This window comes from Acipenser ruthenus, chromosome 33, assembly GCF_902713425.1.
Source record: "Acipenser ruthenus chromosome 33, fAciRut3.2 maternal haplotype, whole genome shotgun sequence".
NCBI classification, from domain to species: Eukaryota; Metazoa; Chordata; class Actinopteri; order Acipenseriformes; family Acipenseridae; genus Acipenser; species Acipenser ruthenus.
Genome location: NC_081221.1, coordinates 8023372 through 8047196, shown reverse-complemented (window position 1 = coordinate 8047196; position 23825 = coordinate 8023372). Strand labels below are relative to the sequence as shown.

Sequence of the window (23825 nt, the reverse complement as noted above, 5' to 3'; positions counted from 1 at the left end):
AACCATGCTGACTGTCTCCCAGGATATTGTTACCATATAGGTAATTTTCCATTTTGGATCTTATTATAGTTTCCATAAGTTTACATATAATAGAAGTCAGGCTTACTGGTCTGTAGTTACCTGGTTCGGTTTTGTCTCCCTTTTTGTGGATCGGTATTAACTTTGCAATTTTCCAGTCTGTCGGTACAACCCCTATGTCAAGAGACTGTTACATGATCTTGGTTAGCGGTTTGTAAATAACTTCTTTCATTTCTTTGAGTACTATTGGGAGGATCTCATCTGGCCCAGGGGATTTGTTTATTTTAAGAGCTCCTAGTCCCTTTAACACTTCTGCCTCTGTTATGCTAAAGTTATTTAAAATTGGATAGGAACAGGTCAACATGTGGGGCATGTTGTCCGTGTCCTCCTTTGTAAAAACCTGTGAAAAGTAATCATTTAATATATTTGCTATTTTTTTTCTTCGTCTATGATTTTGCCATTTGTGTCTCTTAGACATTTACTCCTCTTTGAATGTTCTCTTGCTGTTATAATATTGGAAAAACATTTTGGAATTGGTTTTAGCCCCCTTAGCAATATTGATTTCTATCTCTCTCTTGGCCTTTCTAACTTCCTTTTTGACTTGTGTTTGCAGTTCCAATTACTCTTTCTGTGTACTTTGTTTTTGGTCCCTTTTAAACGCTCTGTAAAGTGCCTTTTTTCGCTGAATATTTTTTTTTAATTGATCTATTAAACCATTTTGGCCATGTTGTTTTAGATTTAGATTTGTCTACTTTTGGGATGTAATTGTTTTGCGCATCTAGTACTACATTTTTAAAAACAGCCATCCTTTTTCTGTGGATGTTTTCTCTATTTTACTCCAATCTACTTCTGTTAGTCTCTGTTTCATACCTTCATAGTTTGCTTTTCTAAAATTGTAAACCTTAGCTTTAGTCATTACTTTTGGGGTTTTAAAAAATACTTCAAATGAGACCATGTTGTGGTCTGAGTTTGCCAATGGCTCTCTGACCTCTGTTTTAGTTATTCTGTCTTCGTTATTTGAAAAGACTAAATCAAGGCATGCCTCCCCTCTAGTCGGTGCCTTGACAAATTGCGTTAGGAAGCAGTCATTTGTCATTTCCACCATTTCAATTTCGTCCGTCGTGCTCCCCACTGTTTCTCCCATTTTATATGGGGGAAGTTGAAATCCCCCATTAGTATGACTTCTCCTTTTCTACACACATTTCGAATGTCATTGTATAACAGATTATTTTGCTCAGCATCTGAATTTGGCAGTCTATAGCATGCTCCTATTATTATGTCCTTTGAATATGTGTCCATTATTCTGACCCATATTGATTCTGCATTGTTTTCTTTGTCCTGATTTAACACTTGGGCTTCAAGACTATTTCTTATGTATAGCGCTACCCCTCTGCCTCTTCTGTCCTGCCTGTCTTTCCTATACAGTATGTACCCACTAATATTATATTCATCTCCATCACTCTCAGACAACCAAGTTTCTGTAACACCTATCACATCGTAGTTACTTGTTAGTGCAGTAGCTTGAAGTTCTAACATTTTGTTTCTGAGACTTCTAGCATTAAGATAAATACATTTTATAGTTGTCTTACCTGAGTTGTTGCCCTTGTTTTGATGTGGTCTCCCTTCTGTTTTTTTGTTTTCTCCCCCCTTCCTTTCTAGTTTAAATGCTTCTGGATCTCCTCAAAACCAGCAGACACAGGGGGTCCTCAGGACCAGGGTTGGGAACCACTCGTTTAATTGGTCAGACTTTATTTTCAGTAACCTTTTAAACACTGCAGATCTGTGTGCACAGGATAGGATACATAGCCCCCCTCAACAGTGTGACAGTAAACAAATCCATTTATAGACAATTCATATTTGTATTTCATTTTCAGATATTGAAACTATATCATTTGTTATCAGTTCTGTGGTAACGTTCCCTTGCCAGGGCACACCTGGTTTTTATAAGAGCAATTTATAGTATTGCTGAATCCTCTTGGATTGCATCACCCATATATTTTAGGGGTAATCCCAGGATAACCACTCAAGCAGAAGGTAGTTGTTGCAATCCAGGTGTGGCTTATCCTAGTGGGGTACAGGTTGATAAAACTGTAGTGTTGAAAGAGTTGATTCAGATGAAGCCAGTGCTTCCTATTGTCACCATCAAGTTCACTTACACTTTTCCCACACTGCCAGTAACATACACCCCCTACAGCTGTTCATTCAAAATTAGAGCTATCCCCATCATGATAAAGTTCATGACCATCACAAATATCTGCAGTATGTACAGAGTATAGAATAAGAAATGTTTCCAAACTTTTTGGCAACAAGAGTCATACTGATGGCTAGAGAATTCTTAAAGAGCTATAATTAAAAAAATAATAATCTAACTGAGACAACAGCTTCAGTATGTTTATGATAATTACACGTGTCATGTTTAACATCAATTTCTTTGCATTTAGACTGCACTTGTCTATGAATCCATCAAGAGCCTTGAATGGGATACTCCACATTGAAATTAATCGGTGATTCTCAAACTGGAGGTCATGAAAAAGTTTCAGGGGCCACAAGCAGACATACTATACATAATGACAACACAGCAACGCAACAGGTATTTTATAGAAACTAAACATTGTATTTAAACACTGTAAGATTTAGAATGCTACATTAAGTGTGTTTGCGCTACTGTTCATGTTCATGTTTATTCAATAGAAACGGAATTTAGATATTTCTATCATATTTCTCTCTAAGTGTGGCAACTAAAAGTACAGTACTACAGTTTCCAGTATCTTTTAACAAATTATATGTAATGACTATAAATGCTTTTTCCTAAACGCAATGCGTCTCGGCGACGTCATGCTTCTCTAGTCTCTGTAAATCGCCTTGGAGAAAGGCGTCTGCTAACTAAACAAATAATAATAGTAAAAATGCTTTTAAATGAAGTACTGTCTGTAGGACCCGGTGCTGTCTCCTTGTTAACATTAAACGCTCTTTGCACTAAAGTAAACCGTGCAACTACAGTAAGCCGTTGTCTGTGAACCCCGTTTCCAAAATGTAGTCTGGTTTAGTTTCGGTTTCTTATCTATCACATGGTTTAAATGAAGGAAAATGATGTAATCCGATTCGAATGCACTACCATACAGACATTTTGTGTACAGTTTCTACATTTGGTCCGCGAAACGGGAGAATTCCCCTTCGAACCAGCTTCATACTACCAGCGAATCCAAAATAAATTGTGGTGAGTCAAACATCTCATTCACATTTTTAAACGGGTTGTGTACTTAAATTAGGCTTTGGTGTGTGAAGTAAATATTTTTTCTGGAAGACGGTGGATGTATTGTTGAAATGGCGGAGGGCTTTGATTAAGTGTAGAAGTGGGCCGTGGTGCGCTGCTTCAAATTTTGAAAAGTTCTGAAATGAAATAACAGCAGAGCAAACTAGGTGCACTTCACAGTTGGTTTTAATGTAACTTTAGAATTGCTGCTTTTGTATTAGGCTATGTATGTACGGTTATTTAAATGGTCTGATTATGGCATTTGTATGTGTGACGTGCTATACAAATGTAATGTGGTTTGTTCTTTTTTTCTGCTATGTACTGTACAGTGCTTTGCGATACTATTATAAAAAGCGCTATATAAATGCAATAAATAAATACATAAATAAATAATAGTGTGCATTCAAAAATAACATTGAAAACCAAGTCTGTAGTGTTGTTTTTATCTTTTTTTTTTAGGATGTGCATTTTTTTGTTCTCACCATGATATGCACGTGTTTCTGAAAAGATATGGCTTTTTATGAAGGTTAATCATAACTTAAAAATACATTAAATACAAGTAAGATGTATGTCTTTCTGGTCTGCGGTTCTGCGTCGTTTCCTTTACGTTAACGTTCTGTCCTGTCTGTCTTTCTGAGCGAGGGTCATTGAAGTATTCATTGAGATCAAATTGGATTATTGACTATACATTAAAACCAAACACACTCATTCTAAACCTTCCTAATACATTCTAAACAGGAAAGTGATGGATAGCACTCGGACACATAGTATAAAATAGTATCAGTTAATAGAAGTTACTTGTAACTTTCTCTGAGGATGTTGTTAAAACTCTACTAGTCATCTAATATTAATTATATAGTATTTATTATTATTATTATTATTATTATTATTATTATTATTATTATTATAAATCCGCCTGACACCTTGGTTTCTTCCACAGCTATGCCTAATGCTACTAACAACCAAACGAGCAAGATGGGCTGAATGGCCTCCTCTCGTTTGTAAACTTTCTTATGTTCTTATGAGTTATTTCAAATGCCAACTTCACATTTGCAGTACTCAGGTTATATTCTGCAAGTATTCATTTCCTTTTTACAAATGCGATGACATCATGAACACGGAATACTGGGGTATTTTTCTGCTGAGTTCTATCCACAGCATGTCTCCATGAAGTTTTAATCTTTGCACATCAAAGTCATTCGCATAAAACTCCATTACTTGCTCGACTTTAACGCCTTACTTTTTAACAGCTACAGTCTGATTGTGAAGCATCCACACTGCAGTTTGACGGAACTGTACCGTCATGGACTGGGAAATGTATTTAGACTAGGCGGAACCTTTTAATTTTAGCCATTTTTTATGTTTGATTTCAGGGCAAGGTTTTTAACATGACAGGTCATTAGTCACCTTTATCGCATAAACAAAACCTGGTGTGGGGCGGGTGCTGAGTACCCGCTTATTTTTTCCCATTGGTGCTTGAGCCCCGGAATCGACGTCTGTGGTTTTACCTCTGCCCGTATTGATAGTATACACACTCTTTGAATAGTGTTGTTATAGTTGGATGTATTCTAGCTCTCGAAAAAGGAAATTGAGCGCAGATGTTCACACTTCCCTTGTTTACATTATGACCAACATTGTCAGGAAGGATAGGAGACAGTCCATTTTTATTTCAAAGAATTTACTGTGATTTTACACTTTATTTAAAACAAATCACTCAAATTCTGACTGTGTCTAGTGCACCCCCTGTAGGTTAGAGAGGAAAATGGACTGGAGATATTTGACTTCATTAAGCTTTAGTGCCCCCTACTGGTTGGGCAGAGACGAGCCAGTCTGGGTCTCACCTCCAGGGGTCAGTCAGTAGCTTGGACACACCTGTTGCTGAGGTTGTCCAGATGTACAGCAGCAATTCGCTTGGAGGTTTTGCATCTTTTAAGAGAGGTATTCAAGGGTAGTGGCTGCTGCCCAGTGTAATTCTATTGCTGTCACAATATTCCAGCCATGTGAGGTACCACGGCTACAGAGATAGCAGAGCAACACACAGCTTTCTAAAAATATAGCAGTGTTGAAGTGTGTGCTCAGGCAGCTTGAATGCTATGTATGTGAGTAGGTGTGTGAGTCATTGCTTGCCTGTGTATGAGAACCCAAACCCTCCAATCCCAGCATCATATAGGTGGATAAACCAAGGCTTAAAGATGTCTTACCTAGTACCTGTTAAAAATCTTATCTAGAACACAATTCTGCAGGGGGCGTCAAGTTTAATCCTTTGAGTCCTGGCAAGGTCCTGCCTTATCTTAGCGATGTATGTTAACATATGCCATCGGAAATCACGGTGGAACCTCACGGGACTCCTAGGTCCCAGTCTGAGGTAATGTTTCAATTTATGTAAAAAAAAGAAAAAAAAATATCATTTATACTCAATAAAGGAGTTTATTCTTCAGCTCGACAAAATTAATTCAGGACTGAAAGGGTTAAATATGTATGCTTTAGTTTACTGATACAAAGTTTAGCCACTCAAAGTAAGTAAGTAGCTTCAAATAGAATCTCTTCATGTTTCATACTGTTCTCTTGCTGTTTTTATGTTTGTATTACTGAAATAATGTGTTTTTTATGTTTGTGTTTTTGTATTTTTTATGTAGTCTATGTTAGGGGCAGTTCAGGAGCTGCTCTTCAGTTCTAGTTGCATGTTGGACATACTGTGTGTAACATAGGCTAAATCAGCAACATTATATAAGCGAACGCCAGCACTGTGTAATGACACAAATTCAGTTCTAAACTTTCCACCTCTTCTGCAGAAACGAACAGAAAAACACAAAAGAGCACAAAAGCGGTCCTTAGTCACAGCAGTTCTGCTTTCTTTAGAAGTTTGCTTGAAAAGGCAGCTGTGTCTTCAAGAGGGAACTCTGTGACATTTTAAAGCAGCTTTCCTGATGCATCTCTGACTCATCTGTTGATTGCTTTGTTTTTGAGTTTCTGACTAACACCCATTTTTCATAGAGATGTCAGTTTCTGTTGTGCAAATCAAGTACCGGTAAGTTAGTATTTTTTTAAAAATCATTTTTGTATTAAGATTGAAGACTGTTAAGACTCTTATTGCACCCCAGATTCCAACAATTAGCATTTCTATCGCACCTAATGATGGCCTCAAAGTGGTTTTGAGAATAATATCAGCGCATTACTTGATAACATTAATTTCAGATAAAGAAAATGTATTAGACATGAATCCAGTGTCTTCCTGTAGTGACCTCCTAGTGGTTATCTTTAACCACTAGGCCATACTGCTTACCTCCCAGTCCCTAAACTCTAACCACTAGGCCACACTGCTTATCACCTATTCTTGAGATCTTACCACCCTGACACACTGCCTCCATTCCACTCAGCTCTAACCACAAAGCCAGGTTACAGTGTGCACATTTCAAAATACAGCAGTATTAGTACTGTACTGTTGTATCTTTCTTTTATACGGTGCCGCCCAGCCCTTGTTTCTTATCATGAAAGCACACAGCCTCCAACTTTCTGAGTTCAGACCACACTGCCTGCCAGTTTCTCAGCACTGAGTGTTAATGCATCTCTGTACAGTATTTTGAGCATCAGACTGTATCTGGAAAAGGAGTTGGTCCTTCCAGACTGCATTTAGATGGGCCTGTAGCTGACGGGCCTAGACTGGGCTGACACACATACAACCCCACCCCCACCCCCACACCGAGAGTAAGGTTTCCTGAGGACAGGGGAGTGGCCTAAATAGAAGAAGTAAAAAGAGGAAGTGGAACTGTTTTGAAAAGAGGATCTATGTAGTTTCGGGAGGGGTGGAGGATTGCGTGGCATTTAACAATATAATTGAAATGTTATTAACCAGTTAAGAACTGGCGTCACACAATATTCTAAATTGTAATAATGTCCCTATTTCTATACCTATGATATATTTGAAGAAACAGTGTATCTAAAGAAACAGCTCAGGCGTTCTTTATCACAAGTAATGAGAATAGCTGATCTGGGGTATAGGGTGGCAGCTGTCTGTCTTTGTATACAAGCGTCTGCGTTACCATCACATAAAATAAGGTATAGCTGCAGTAAGAACAGGTTTTCAAAACAAGTGGATTTTGAGTACAGTATATGATTTGTAATGTAAAAGCTGTTTTTCAACTATTTATATTCTCTTTTGCTTAAAGGAAATATAGGTACAAAAATATTTTTTATGTTTTTGTTTAGCTTCCCTTCCCTTTGGCTTGTTTGCAGTCTAAGTTTTGCCCATTTTACTTTCAGTTAGATCTAGTGTTCACAAACTGACTTTATTTGACTCTAATTCTCTGGAATCAGTCAGAAAATATTGTCCCTCAGGCTCAGAGCCAGTTACACAGAAACAACATCATTTACAAGTGAAAATATTTTTCACCTGACTTTCTTTCTCCTAAACCTGCAACGAAAGCTGTATTTATGCTTGTCTGAGACTGACTCCAGTGGGATCTGATGGTCCAGACTAACCCTCAGATCGGACAGACTGATTCCAGTGGGATCTGATCAGGGTTAGACTCCTACAGAAAATACTGAGTGGACTCTATAGGGTTACGCAATGTGGAGCAACGCTGCACATGTTCCTATGCGCAAGGGGTCGGGGACCCATCAGGCCTCCAGTGGGGTCCAGGGGCAAAGCTTTCAGTTGTTAACAATCAGTGATATTTAAAGTTTCTAATTATTTAAACTTCTACCCCTTGCTTAAACATAACTGTGGCAATGCGCCCCGCCCCTGTGTGCATTTGTGTGTTGCGTGTTGCGTGTGTTAATGTTGGTGTATAGTCATTGGTACACGGGATATAAACGGGTCTGTGTTTCACGTGTATTTAAAAGTGTAGATTTGTATTTAGGCACGAGGAGAGCACAAATCACTTCACGTGCTGGTTAAATGTAATATGTGAGCACGGGGTTGCACAGAATTAATTCACGTGCTGGGATTCAAGTGAATAATTAATTAGTAATTGAATCCCAGCACAATAGTATATATAGACGCACATTTCATTCAGTCAGGGTTGGGTGTTCGGTGAGTGGAGAACGGGAGAGAGAGGAGGAGAAATAAAGTAAAAGAACGTAACGTAAAAATAGTGTTTTCACTCACCGTGTTTGTCTGTCCGTGCACCGTTTGTTTAGTGTTAGTCGTTTTGTCTGTCTGTTTATTTTGGCGTCAAAATGTTCCAGTTGTTTGTCCACTTCCTCACTGCTTATATTATTTCAGTGTAAAGGGCAGTGTTGTGTGACACACTGCCGTTACAGATCTTGCCCTGTGTCGTGAGACGAGATGATTTTAAAAAATCCAATAATCAAACCTGTTTCGATTTTTTTTTGCAGCAATTACGCTCAAGTATGAAAGGTAGTATGCAATTCCATGGGATTGATTTTTTAACCTAGAAAACGCAGCGAATAAATACTATAGTGTGAATAGCCCTTAAATCATAATGTGATGTCATTTCATTCTTTTTCTTTTCATTTATAAACAAGAAAGTGTGACTGGTCGTCTTAACTGCCTCTCGTTTAATTGGGACAGCCGCTTATTCGGGATATATTTACTTCTCCCGAGGCGTCCCGATAAAGCATCGCCTGTGGTTCTGCAGTGGAGCCGCCAGATCTGTGTTGTCCTCCGGCACTATAGGTCTGGTGGCCTCGCTGTGGATCCACAGTGCGAAAAATGACGGATTGGTAGGAGTACGTTTCTGACATAGCCTGTCACTTGTGCCCTTTTTACATACAATATAGTATCCCAAAGCGCTTTTACAATAACAACTTTTTGATAAAATGGATTTCTGTGTACCCTCGCACACTAGGGCATTGCTTCGCGTCACATCCAGATTTCTCCCAGACCAATTTTGGGTGACGTCATCAGAAATGCCAAACACTGTACTGCAATCCTATGAAATGAGAAGTTGAAACGTATGTAGCAGGATGGCTCGGTGGGTGACGTCACAGACCAGGAAGATTACAAAGGCAGGCGCAGTACTGGAGTAAGAATGCTTTCAGCACTTGTCTTTATTAAAGTAGGTAAAGGGTCATTTTGTTGTAAATAATGTTAGATTTATTTCCCTTTAATATAATAAAGGTCAAGGATGAGATAAAATAATTGGCCTCGCAAAGAATAATTTAAAATCTATATTACATAACATTTTGTATATATATTTTTAAAGACATGTAGGAACAATTCAATAATTGATGATTTAGAGTTTATCTGCGTTGATTAGTTCTCTTATTAAAAATATTAAATTTAAGTGTTACAAAGATCGAGGATTTACTATGAACACACATACCCACGCTAGAGACAAGGAATGTACAATCAATAGCAGTATTTTATTAAGTACACAGATATTAAACAGAAATCAGAAAGTGTCTAAGCACAAAACACAATTCAAAAGCTTTCACTGCATTCATGTGGCTAGCAGGGCCATTGAAATATGACAACGCCTATCTCCTCACATACCAAGCAGCAACTTCAACAGCCAAGCAGGCTGTGACGTAGCTAGTAACTTGCTCACACACATACACGCCCACATACAAGCACAGCCTAAGCCGAAATGATGCAGACAATCTTAGAATATCAGTCCATCTAAGCTTGTCCGGATCCAAGTAGCTGACTGATCTCAAAATGTTGTCAAATTGGATCTTAAATAATCCAAGTGATTCTGCCTCAACAGCATGACTAGGTAACTCATTCCATACCCTCACCGCTCTGTCTATTTCAACTTCATTTCTAACTGCCGTTAACTATGTCAACTCCTTTTTAGTCCTCCCTTATTCTTCTTTGTTCCAGGCTAAATAGATTCAGTTCATTCAGCCATTCTTTGTAGCTCAGTCCTCTAAGGCCTGGTGCTCGTCTTTGGACTCTGTCCAGGGCTACATGTCCTTTTGGTATGCAGAAGGGCAAGAACTAAATCTCTTTAATTGAGGTTTATTGAATCCTAAATGATATAGATAACCTGTCAGTACAAACTTAACACAGAGAGTAGGACGTGCATGCATAAAGAGAAGCTGAGTGGAAGAATTTTAACTGCACGGAATAGCATACCAGCACAGTAGCATCTAAAACACCAGGTACATAAAAAAAAAAAAAATGGTATTAAATTAGATCTCTGTAGTGGGGACAACTGGTGTGACTTGATGGGACGATATTACTAAAGGATCACATAAAATAAGTATTCTTCCGGATAAAGTAAGCAGTCAGTGAAATCTGTTTGTTCATTGGCGGTCTTGGAACCAATCCTTTTAGTAAAGGAGTTCCTAATCTGATATTTCATTGCTCAGATCATCTGTAATTGCTTGTGGTCAGAGCAGTTTAAGACTTTGACAGAAAGCCTGCAGCGACCTGCTAGAGTCGGGAAACGATTAAGCTTTCCCGCAAATCACAAACACTGTTGTCCAATCAGAGAGCTGCGTTTTCAGTGTGTTTGTTGGTTTTGGCTAAATGCCCAGAACCCTCTGCGTGGGAGGGAGTGAGAAAGAGGCAGAGGAGAGAGAGAGAGAGAGAGAGAGAGAGAGAGAGAGAGAGAGAGAGAGAGAGAGAGAGAGAGAGAGAGAGAGAGAGAGGAAGTGAGTGAAGAGAGAGAAGAGAGGATTATCCTGCAGCAAATATTTTTTTGTTTTTCGATTTTTAAAACTTGTTAAAAACCAGCGTGGGGGATCTCTTTTAAGTATTTCTTGGTATGTTTGTTTTATTTTGTTTAATTCAAATTTGTTCTCGACAAAGTGTTCTGTTCTTTTCCTGTTGGTGTTTTTTTGTTGTTGCTAAGCAGTGCAGCAGGAAGTACAAGCAAGAAAAAATAATAGTGCGCCATCGCGAAAGCTGAACAAAATTCTCCTTTTGTGAGGTATTGGCTGGAGGAGCAGGTATAAATAGAGACATATGAAGGTCAGTCACAGACCCGGGTGTACACTTTGCAGGGGTGTGGTCCGAGAAATACGAAGATCAGTCACAGACCCCGGTGTACACTGTGCAGGGGTGTGGTCAGTCACAGACCCCGGTGTACACTGTGCAGGGGTCAGAGAAATACGAAGGTCAGTCACAGACCCGGGTGTACACTGTGCAGCGGTGCGGTCAGTCACAGACCCGGGTGTACACTGTGCAGCGGTGTAGTCAGTCACAGACCCGGGTGTACACTGCAGGGGTGCGGTCAGTCACAGACCCGGGTGTACACTGCAGGGGTGCGGTCAGTCACAGACCCCGGTGTACACTGCAGGGGTGCGGTCAGTCACAGACCCCGGTGTACACTGCAGGGGTGCGGTCAGTCACAGACCCCGGTGTACACTCTGCAGGGGTGCGGTCAGTCACAGACCCGGGTGTACAGTGTGCAGGGGTGCGGTCAGAGAAATACAATTCCGAGCTTCTGACGCTGCATTGACGGTTGTCTTTGCAGAACCTTCCCAAACCGGGGTTTAAAATTTGTAAAGGATGCAGTGAAACTATGAAAGGTTGGACTGTGTTTACTTCAAGAAGTTACCAAGTTAGTTTACCTGCCCAGCTTGCACAGCCTAGTTGTCAATCTGTATGTCCAGCAATCAACCTATTTTCTTTCTGTCTATCTGTCTGTCCATCAGGTCTGCCTTGTTGTTGTACTCGACACACCTTTCTGTCTGTTGGCTGTCTCTCTTCCTGCATGTATGTTGGCATGTATACAAATTGCATGTGTACCTTTACTTTATGTATTACAGAAATAAACATATATGCACTCGGATAACTAAATGAATACTGAATTGAGATGTTGTCCTTTATCCAGCATATTTCTTGATAAACTTATTTTCACTTTCAATAAGATTTAGACCAGAATGTGTGAGCTGAGAAATGAATAGCTACATCTGTACCTAGCAAAGGTCATTTATGTACCAGTTTCTGCAAACATATTCTTACCTACTTAAGCTGTTTCTTCCTAGTTTTGTTACGTTAAGAATTACAGGTTTGAAACGCAGAGAAAAATGACATTGTGACATGATGTACTATATGTTTATTTAACATCTTGTTTTACAAGTCCCTTTTTAGTCAAAACTGTCAAAAACTAGTTTAAAAACAAATGTGTTAATGAATATTTAGTTAGGCAAGTATATATATATATATTACTTAACCATTAACAAACATTTGTAAACATGTTAGTATGGTAGCTGAAAAAATACTAGTAAAATAAAGCGGGACCACATTTATTTTCTCGAATGAAATTGGCCTGTATGGTGGAAAGTAGCAGGTCCCTCTAAACTTCAGCTTCTGCTTCCTGGAGGACACCTAAGATGGCTGCACCTTCAGTGTTGTTATTTGAAGGTATTTTTAACTGGTTAGCCAGGATTTCTATCCACTGTGAGCTTGAATTGTAGACATATTTAGTTATGGTTCTTGGGTATGTCAGCTTTTTCCTTCATTGAATGCTATTTTTCTGAGCAATGCATATAGAATATGGTATAGGGTGCAAGCTGATATGCATCCCACAGAGGTCAGAGGTTCGACACACGAGTGATTGAAAAACAGCTTGTATCTTACAGCACCCTGTGCTAGTTTTATGATATATAGGGCTAGATTCAGACAAAAGAAAATGCCAATAACAGTTGGGAGTAGCTTTGAGAATCCAACCAATAGTTATATTTCAGGAGTGTACTGTGGCTTATCTTAATATGATGTCATTTCCATCTGTTACACATCTTATACAAAGAATTTTCAGAGGGTCGTATCAATTTCAGGGTCTCCTATACATTACAATAATACAGAATATCAGGGTCTGCTACACTTTACAATAATACAGAATATCAGGGTCTCCTATACATTACAATAATACAGAATATCAGGGTCTGCTACACTTTACAATAATACAGAATATCAGGGTCTGCTACACTTTACAATAATACAGAATATCAGGGTCTGCTACACTTTACAATAATACAGAATATCAGGATCTGCTACACTTTACAATAATACAGAATATCAGGGTCTGCTACACTTTACAATAATACAGAATATCAGGGTCTGCTACACTTTACAATAATACAGAATATCAGGGTCTCCTATACATTACAATAATACAGAATATCAGGGTCTGCTACACTTTACAATAATACAGAATATCAGGGTCTGCTACACTTTACAATAATACAGAATATCAGGGTCTGCTACACTTTACAATAATACAGAATATCAGGGTCTGCTACACTTTACAATAATACAGAATATCAGGATCTGCTACACTTTACAATAATACAGAATATCAGGGTCTGCTACACTTTACAATAATACAGAATATCAGGGTCTGCTACACTTTACAATAATACAGAATATCTGGTGTTTTACACCTTGTAATAAGTGGGGTGTGCTGTACTTTTAACCCTCTGTAGTACCAGCCCGTTAATGTAACAGCACTGTTTATTCAGTTGACATTTCTAAAGTAAACTAAGTGAAAACTAGTGTAACGCTTACCTTGGTTTTTTTTCTTCCAAAACTGGCAACAGACTCGATGAAAAACAGCTTTTGCTCCAGAACAGGCACTGCCTCCTTCATCGATCCTGCATTCCTTGCAAGATCTTTCAATTTGCTGAAAGTAATTGTGAAAGTTTATCAGTGTTTTTTATTTTATTGCATATATTTTGTTGTATTATTTTTAATTTGTGACCTGCTATTTTGTCCGATTTTCTTTGTGTTTTTTTTTCTTTTTTAAATGATATGCATTCTGTTTGCTTGTTTCTTATTCCTGTGATCTTTGATGATGTCTGTATGGTCTTTATTGTAAAAGCCCTTGGGATACTATATTGTATGTAAAAAGAGCACAAGTGAGAGGCCATGTTAGATTGTTTTAAGTTTTAGTTTTTATTTGCGTCCTGTAGTTGTGTGGTCTTTTGTTTTATGAATTTTTCTTAAGAGCTTTAGGATCCTTATAATGAAAGACACTATCTAACATAGAGATTATGATGACCGTTATTATTATTATTATTATTATTATGATTATTATTATTATTATTATTACTACGACTACTGCTACTATGACTACGACTACTACGACTAATAATAATAATAAATATACCAATGATCGAAAGGAAGGATGTTCTTCATTACAGTGAATACGTGACGTTAAGGCCTTGTTAGTTGTGGATGATATATGTTTTAAATAATCATGATCTAATCCTAAAAATGTTTTAAACATTATACCAGCCTGATTTTCAAAAAGGGCAAAGTGAAAAACAGGTTGCAAAACACCTTTGCGACACCAGATAGATGACACTGCAGGAATGACTGTAAAATACTTGCTTGTTTAAAAAAAAACCTGTTCTGCAATGTAACAGCATGATTAAGATACACTCCAGCTGTAGGTGGTAGCAGTAAGCCTCATATTTGGTTTGGCCAGCAATATTAAGGAATTTACTTTTAGGCCCTGTCTACACTACATAACCGATCCCGTGAATCCTACTCAAAAACGTTTTAATTAATCCAGCTCAAAGCGTCCACACTCAAGTACCGTTTCATGTTTAGTCGGGCTGAATGCGTACACACACTAATGCTATTAGAATAGTTCGGTTACAGTTCCTAGCAGCGCAACGAACATTGGAAATTAATACGATAGAATCCCTCATGCACTGTATTTTAACGTTGTGCTTTTGTTATTTTATGCACTAGTTTAACATGTATGCCCTTACAGATTTTTTTAAGCATACAAATGAATACTTGGTGCAGAGTGTACACTGACAGCAAGTCAGTTGTCAATCGGAAGTTTTTTAGTTAAGCAGTCAGCATCTTCAGGGGATTCCCATGAAGAAGATTGCTCATCTGCATCTATCTTCTATCCATCTACTTCTGACTACGAGTTACAGTGACAGAATCAGCTGCAAGTAGTAGTGATGCACAAAAACGCTAACGAAATGCACGTTCTTATCATTTTGAATGGGAGATGAAGTATCCATGGCTTGTTTATCGAGACGGCAAGATGTACTGTGTGTGAAAGCTGCTGGACAAAACAACATGCCATAGAGTTTAAACATTCATAGAAATGCACCAAAGTGCACATCCCTGGAGTTTCTTAGCATTTGTTTTAAAATGTGTATTTGATGGATGGGACGCAAAATTTTGGGCATGTGCGTTTCAGGAACGCCTGAACAGAAAAGCAACCTCTGATTCAGATATTGCATGTAAAGAATATCAATATGAATATTGCATCAGAGAATACATTGCGATATTGAAATAAATGAAGGGTTTTCCTTTTCTGTAGGCACGCTGTATTATTATTAGTAGTAGTAGTATTTAGATTTTAGCAGGTGCTTTTATCCAAAGCAACTTACAGAGACTAGGGCTTTTCTGTGCTTTAGGTCCCAGAATCTTTTTTTGGACTTTTTATGGAAGAGGTGGCGTTTATTTTTTGGTTATATCCTTCCGTATTTTAAATTTAGCAGCGGCTCCAGACCTTTTGCTGAAAAGAACAGTTTTATGTGCTAAAATATCATCGACCAAAAGCTCAACTTTGGTGGCTAAGAACGTATTTTTCCTTTCTTTTTTCCCATTGTTGTGACGTCATGTGCGCTGTCTCATTGTTTTCCAGTTAACTGGGAGTCCAGACTATTGAAATGTGACTAATTGGCCTGCTAAGGAACTGTAAAATCACTTGCCGTTTTAATTGAATCAGCCATAAGCAGAAATCGAAGTACTTTGCGAGTAGGACAAATTAAACCCCCTGTGTTGAAATTAAAGATGTATGTATAATTAGGTGGTAAAAAAAAATCTCACAATGAAAATGCATTGGGACCTCTATTTTCTCTATTAAAATACCCATTCTGAAAACCAGGCCCTTAGTGTATGTAGTACAGTCACCGCCGCTTTTTTTTTTTTTATTCCTGAACAAAATGAATCGCTGTTTTTTATTTCTATATGAAATGAAAAAGAATGAAATCACATCTTATCACAAGGCGAGGCACCTACGATGTTGCTACGCCAACTTTCTTTGCCACAGCAGCCTGAGAAACCACAGGAGACTCCAGCTCCTTCAAGAGCTCAACGTGGTTTAAGCAATTTACACAAGTCACAGTGTAATCACGTACTCACTGCACTGTGCTATGCGAACCTGTCTCTTGCTCTGAAAAGCGATCTCCGTTCATCATTTGAAAATACTGTATCCCAATTAAATGAAGTGACGTCCCAATTAAACAACATAATTGCCATTGGGTAGGACCGTATCCCATTTAAGCAGAAATCCTGATTATCAGTATCCCGATTAGGCGGCGCCAACTATAACTGTTTTTTTTATTTTAAATGTTTAAACTATTTTCTTTGGGACCAGTTAGGAGATGTGATTAATCAGATTGTTTTCCAAATGGTTTCATGTGGGTATCAACAGTGAGACTGGCTGCATTTTACAGTTTAGCATACTAATTCTAATTATTATACTGATTTATTGTTGGCCTAAAACGTAGTTAAAGTCTTCTCATAATATAATTCTTTACACGCAAATAAACATTTTTCTATCCAATTAAAAGTATGATTTTTCATGGACACAGGCTCCCCAATTAATATCTTCATCTTTTTAGGTGTAGAATTGATTGCACTGGCACTGTAAATGTGAACAGATCCCTAGGGACTTTGCCCCTGGACCCCACTGGAGGCCCGATAGGTCCCAGACCCCTTGCGCATAGGAACATGTGCACTGTTGCTCCACATTTTGTAACTCTATAGAGTCCACTCACATTTTCTGTAGGAGTCTAACCCTGTTGACTGACTCGTTGCTACACAGGTTCTCTGCTGTGTATCACCAGATTGTAATTTAAATAGCGCGCCTTTTAATATAAACGCATAATAAATCCTCCCAATTGTTTCTTTGCTAATTCTGCCTTGATATTTGCTAAATGTAATGAGGTGTGTCTCTAAACAGAATGTCTTTATGAAACAAACGCTGTGTAATGTAGCGACTGCGTCCTTTACACAGTAAAGTGATCAATTTCCTTTAAGGAATGTATAGCTAGAAAAATAGCTTTTAGCTTGTTTCTTCATCGTTAGATAATATAATTTAATTACAAAACGGTCATGGTTTAACATTGCTAATTATACCTTTATTAAATGCAGGTAGAGTTGAAAGAAATAAACTACGCAATTAATTTAGCTTGCTTACTTGGGGAGAGCCCCGCTTGAGCGCAGTACCTCGGGTCTAAGTGTTTCAGAAGAATGCAGTGCTTTGCCATTTCTTGTTGACGTCTTTTTTGATTTCTTGTTCTCTACATGTTTACGACTGGCAATATGATCTTTAATGGTATTCACTCGTACATGATCAATCGAATGCCAGCAACATTTGCAAAATAGTATCCACCAACCTCATGTAGATAATCAGCAAATGTTTTAGCTCTGTCTTGCTGAAACGTTGCTTTTTTTTTCTTCGTTGGTGCAGTCTCCTTGATGAATTTCAGTAGAGACCTGTGAGTGAAGTCACATGATGAATTAACTCAATTTCCTCTACTAACTTGGTTAGGGGTTTTTTTTTCCTTTCGTGAGTGCTAACGGACCACAGTAGCAGAGCGAGCACAGGTGGGCCGAATGGCCTTTTCTCGTTCTAGATTAATGTTCTTGGCTGACTGTAGAACAAAAAAATAAAATAAAATAAACACAGAAAACTGGAGTTGCGAGGAGAAAATAGCACTGCAGAATTCAATTTCCAAAATGCCTAGTCTAAGACTTTGGTTAACACTAGAACCACCACGTAGGTCATGTATTTTACCCATACATTTCTAAACTGCTTCGTTATGAAAATGAAAGACATACTATCGGATACAACTGAAAAGTCTTATTCATGAACATCATATCTAACATTTGCATCGCAGAAACACCGTATTTAAATGGAAAATTAAACATAAAAGGCTTTATTTTTAAAATGAGCGCATATACAGCACGACTACAAATAAATAAAATACACATTTCAAAAGAAACGGGTACGTACATATACCCGTGTACAGGTGTAAACGGGTACATGTACACACAAAATTATAAAACCAAAATCATTGTTTCTAATACTACATAAAAAAATATATAACACTACTCCCAGTATGACGGCAGCATTGTACTCTATCGAGGAGTGTACGCGTCTGCCAGCTGACTGTGTCTGCATCCAGGAGCTGTGTTGTAAACACAGACGCAGTTCCTTTGAACACTATTGTGTAAACACGTGTAAACTGGTATATACAAACCTGTAAAACCAAAAGGTTTTTTTTTTTTCTAAAAGTAATATAAAAAATAATATATAACACACGTTTCATATTGAGCACATAAGTTGTTATCCTACCTGTCATTTCAGTTTGCTGTTTGCATCAGAGTGCAGCTTGCCGTATTCCAATCAAAATGACTGCTTTCAAGATTAAATATTTCCTTCTGATATATTCCCAGTTGCATTTCTGGAACAAAACGAATGACTGTCGTCTCCAGGTACATTGAGCAGCTAGGCTTTCACTGAGTTTGCATCTTGACAAATCCACAATCATAGCAATCTCTGTCTCGTAGTCAGTCTATAAACAAAGAGACTTGAAATAAAATAAAATAAAAACTAAAAAAAAATGTGTGCTTGGAAGAGGAGACGTGTCTTGTTTACTGCATTTACAAAAAAAAATTAAAAATAGAATATCATACCTTATATTAAAAAAAAGACATGTATTGTAATGCATGGGTCACATTGACCCACGTGGCGGTTCTAGGTAGAACTGTTTATAACTTCATCATTTTTGCAATTCTGGCTATCAAACACCGTCAGGATATTTAATTCATATATTTAGGAAAAGTCGGTTCTAGTGTTAATGATATAAAGAATATCCAATCAAAATGTTTAGTGGAATACATTTTCAAAATACTAGTAGTAAATCTACTACAGATTACCCTACTCAACTACATTTCCCAATATATGATGCTTTTATAATAATAATAATAATAATAATAATAATAATAATAATAATAATAAAAAACATACTTGTAGCATAGACACAACCTTCTTATTCCACATATACTGAAAGCAGTTAGGAATTTGAAGAGTACATGTTTTTGGCCCAGCGGGTTACAATTCTTCCTTGGCGTTACAGTCAACATATTTTAACATCTTGTGTTGCTTCAGGATTTGATTGTTAACCTACATTCCAATACATTATTATTATTATATTTTTAATCTGTCATTTTGTGGCTGCGGTTTTAAAAACTTCTAGCTGGTTGACACCTAAAGTTTTTGGAAATAGGGGACAGCCTTTTAGAAATTCAGCAATAGCTAACATAATGATGTAAGCAGAAACAGCATCGGAAAATGACAGCGAACAAAAAGGGTGTGAAACAGGTAGAAAATTGATATTTAGAGGGCATATAGTATCCCTTTAACCCTTTGCGGTCCATTTATTCAGCACTTGTCAGGCGCGTCAGGTCCAATTTATTTTCACACGCGCTGTTTATTTTACACATGCTGTTTAAAAGTAATTTTATTCATAGTAAAACAGGTTTAACACTAGAACTGCTGAGATTTCGGACTACATACTACCGCCGCACCCGCAAAATGTGCGGCTCCATTTTAAAACGGCTTCGATATGAAAATGAAAAACAAGCAATCAGATACAACTTAATATTTTTATTTATGAACATCATACATAACATTTTCAGAGCAGAAACACTGTATTTACATTAAAAATTAAACTTTTTTCTTATTTTTTTCAAAAAGAGCACATATACATAAACATTACGCAATAAACTTCTGTGTAAACAGGTGTAGAAAGCTGTATACACATATAAAATTATAAAACATAAATAACAATAGCATAAAACAAAAATAACATAACTTATGCAACGTGAAAGTGCTTTGAGTTCAAAGGCTCTGTCTGTCTGTTCAGAGTTACAGCTTTCTAAGTACAATCTACTCAGAAAACACGCTTTTCAACTGTACCAGTGCATTTGCCACAGACTGCCTTTTCACAACGGGTGCAGACATCAAAAGTTCTGTTTTTATTGCATTTAGCAACCTGGCATTGTCTTTTATTCTGTGTGCCAGTGCGCGCAGCGCTGGCTGAAGGTTGAGGGGCATTTGCCAGCCGGCTTTCGTGTCTCTTATCAAAATGTTTCTGCCGTAGCTCCAGGGCTAGCTGCAAAATGATGTCCCTCTGAGTGATTGTGTTGCCGGTGCACTCCTTGTACAAAACCAAAGCGTTGATGGCTGCCAGGTCCAAAACATAAAAAACAGACACAGGCCACCTGCGAGTACCACCATTGACAGAATACAGCCGTGCCATTTGATCCAGTACATCCACAACGCACTTCGTTCGTTGCGTTGTAAAACTCCACAGCCTTATTTATTTTCACTAGCTAATTGACTGACCAAAGCAGCGCAGCTGGCAAGCAGGCGTCAGCCTTCAAAAGGCTGATTGAAAACAATAGACTGTCAGTCATTCACTCAGGCAGAGAGTAGAAACTAATCTGATTACAGCTAAACACATTGCGGACTGGTAAATAAAAATAATAAAGTAGAATACCGTTCTGTATAATCAAAATACAATTATTTTCTGTGTGGCCGTCAATGTGACTGCTTCCGGGGCTTTTAGGTATAATGTAATATATCTCCTTTATTTCTGCACTCCTGCGTTTCTTGCTTTGTGAGAATATTTAATACATACGGACACAAAGGTACATGAACGCGCAGCCTCATATGTGTTACACGACTGGAGAAAATTACATTTTAAAACCAAAAACCGCCAAAATGACTGCTGCGGGGCTTCTGGTGTTAAGGACTGGGAGGCTGTGTGGCCTAGTGGTTAGAGCTGGAGACTAGGAGACAGGAAGTGTGGCCTAGTAGTTTTAGCTAAGGACTGGGGTACTGTATGGACTTGGAGACAGACAGTGTGGCCTCGTGGGTAGAGTTGAGTACTGGAGGCAGTGTGGCCATGGTTAGAGCTGAGAACTGGGATGGGAGGCAGTGTGGCCTGGTTAGAGAGATCAGAATGACACATTTTTAGGATTTAAGAGTGGCAGATCTCAGTACTGACACCATTCGACTCAAAATAAATTATTCTATAGTTTTCCCCCCCTGGGGATATTTACAGTATTGACAATCTTAATTTACATTACTGAACACAATACAAATATATACTTGAAAGAGGTGACAAAATGTCAGGTTTATACATTTAAAATTGTCTGTTGTTCTATAAAATATACCCCATAATTGGATTTTGAGTAGTCTACTATTTAACAGTCATGTAATTACAATATTTGTGGGTTATGTTTATACAAACACAATATAAAAAGATATGTTGGCTTACATGATAAAATAAAAATAAAAAATAACTCTCACCTTTTTGCCACGCTATTTTGGTAGTTCCTTTTTGGCAATTAGTAGTTTTTTAGGGAGAATAATTCTCCTTCAAAATTCAAATGACCTAATTAATATTAAATAATATTAAATATGGGAGGGTCTATTTAAATTAATCTGTCATTGTTCCAGTCTGGCCTTGCGCAACATAGTGATATCTTGCAGCTTTCTTGAACTGGCTTTACAAGAAGTTTTTAGGTTATGTTGATGATCTGCAAGTGCAGCCTACCTCATTTAGTCATCAAAAGATATAATGACAAAAAAGTAAGGGAAACAAAAGAAAAACCCAGACAGACTCAGCGTTACACAAATATTTGTTTTATTTCATATATATTTATATACATATTATACACATATAATTAGGGGTCTACTTAAATGTACGTATTTTTCTCGGGTAGGTTATGGAATAAATTTAGGATTTCGCGGACCTGTTTAAACATTAAATAAACCTAAGTAGACAATATTTCAGAGCACTATAAAAACCTAAAAATAGTGTACTTGCTTTCTTACTAAAACAGAGTGCATATTTATTAAAGGCAAGCTTGCAACATCCCCCAGCAGTTGCTGCTAACATTCTCTGTCTGGTGTGGACTTGCCCATATATTGAGACTGCACGTTCTGCATCCTCTGAATTGGTTGGAAGTGTAAGGCAAAGCTTTGCCAAGTTATACAGTTGTGTAGCCTGCAGCAATAATATAGGAGGACACTGGCATGAATTCCCAGTTATGCTAATCTAATACATTTTGGAGTACAAAAGTGCATGATCACGTTTTGAGTACAGTTCTCGAGTTTGATTTATGTAGTATGGACAAGGCCTTAATATCAGTCACAGTCAGTGGTCCAGATAAGCTGCCTACCTGCTGTTTTTACGCAATAAAAAATCCGAAATACGCACTAAATTTAAATTTAATGAATAAAAATATGCATAGCTTGTCTGCCTTCCCTAAAACTTCCACTAACAACTACATCTCCCAGAATACAATGTCTTCAGTTACTAGGAAACTGTACACAAGAAAAAACAACCCAACAAACATTATCCAATCTCTGGCTAGCCCTGTTGTCTTTGCAGCCAATCACAGTAAGAATAAGAACATTTCAAAGCTACACAGTTTGAAGAGTAAACACCCCAGTCCAGCTACAAATCCAACTGGAACCATCGTCAGAGGCAAACTTATAACTTATTAATTAATTTCCTTATTTTATTTACCTATATAGCTTTATACTGAAGTTTTAACTTGAGTTAAGTTCACTTAGTTTAAGAATTTAATGTTAACATTAGCACTGTCAAGCAATTCAAAAACTTAACTGCGATTAATCTTGCGATTTAAAAAAAATATTAGTTAATCTCTTACTACATCCAACTAATTTAAATTGGTTTTATTACTGATGCCATTATTATTATCATTAACTGTAAATAAAATTGTTTAAAATGTATCTATTTATGTATTTATTTAACCAGGAAATACCCATTGAGACTGTCACCAAAATTTACTAGGGGCAAACGTGCGATTCAAGCTTGATCAGCAGCACTAGATTAAAATGTGCTTGCACACTGAAATTAGTGCTGGGACGAACACATTGTTAAAATTAAAGGGTAAGTTACTCCCAGACCCAAAACCTTATCTGGAGCGCTGGTCACAGTGCTCTATCCAATTCCAAAATCTTGTGCTATTTTATCCCTGTTAACTCCCTTTTCCAGAGTGAAAGTATTTAAGTTACGTATTTAAAAAAAAAATAAATTATTGATTACAAACTATTCTAAAAATATTATACTATCCAAAAATGTGTTTATTATGTAGCTCTATCTGACAACTGTAATTACAACCATTGTTTGATTGAAGAGGACATTTTTTTTTACTTTGTAGTTAAGTCTTTCGATGTTAAAACGTTATTTGCTTATTTAGGGTTTCTTTGCTTAAAAAATACTAACCAGGGCTGTCAATATACATCAGAATAAAATATAAAGTGTGTGTGTGTGTGTGTGTGTGTGTGTGTGTGTGTGTGTGTGTGTGTGTGTGTGTGTGTAGATATGGTTTAAACATTGACACTGCATAGTATTTAAAAGTTCATAAAAATGTACCAAAATGCACATCCCTACGTCACATTCTCACGACAGTGGAGTCTCTAAACTGCATGTAAACCAATCCATTGAATAGTTGTGTAGTGTAAGTGGACCTATATAGATTTTTTTTAAATATCAGGATCAATCAATCAGTCAATTCCTTTATTTAAGAAACCAATTGAGGTCAAGTTCTCATTTA

At 37.5% G+C, this 23825-nt stretch overlaps 1 protein-coding gene across 3 annotated transcripts in view; it reads left to right on the top strand.

The window, feature by feature from the left end:
- The first annotated feature begins 3103 nt into the window (after positions 1-3103).
- Positions 3104-23825, top strand: part of map3k14a (mitogen-activated protein kinase kinase kinase 14a) — a 43055-nt gene continuing 22333 nt past the window's right edge. For 2 of the 3 annotated variants that reach the window (XM_034055788.3, XM_034055786.3), the window contains exon 1: positions 3104-3235. The gene's annotated coding sequence lies outside the window, so the exon portion shown is untranslated. Of the gene's footprint in view, positions 3236-10792; positions 10946-23825 lie in introns of those variants that run through there. The other variant, XM_034055787.3, reaches the window with a different exon arrangement.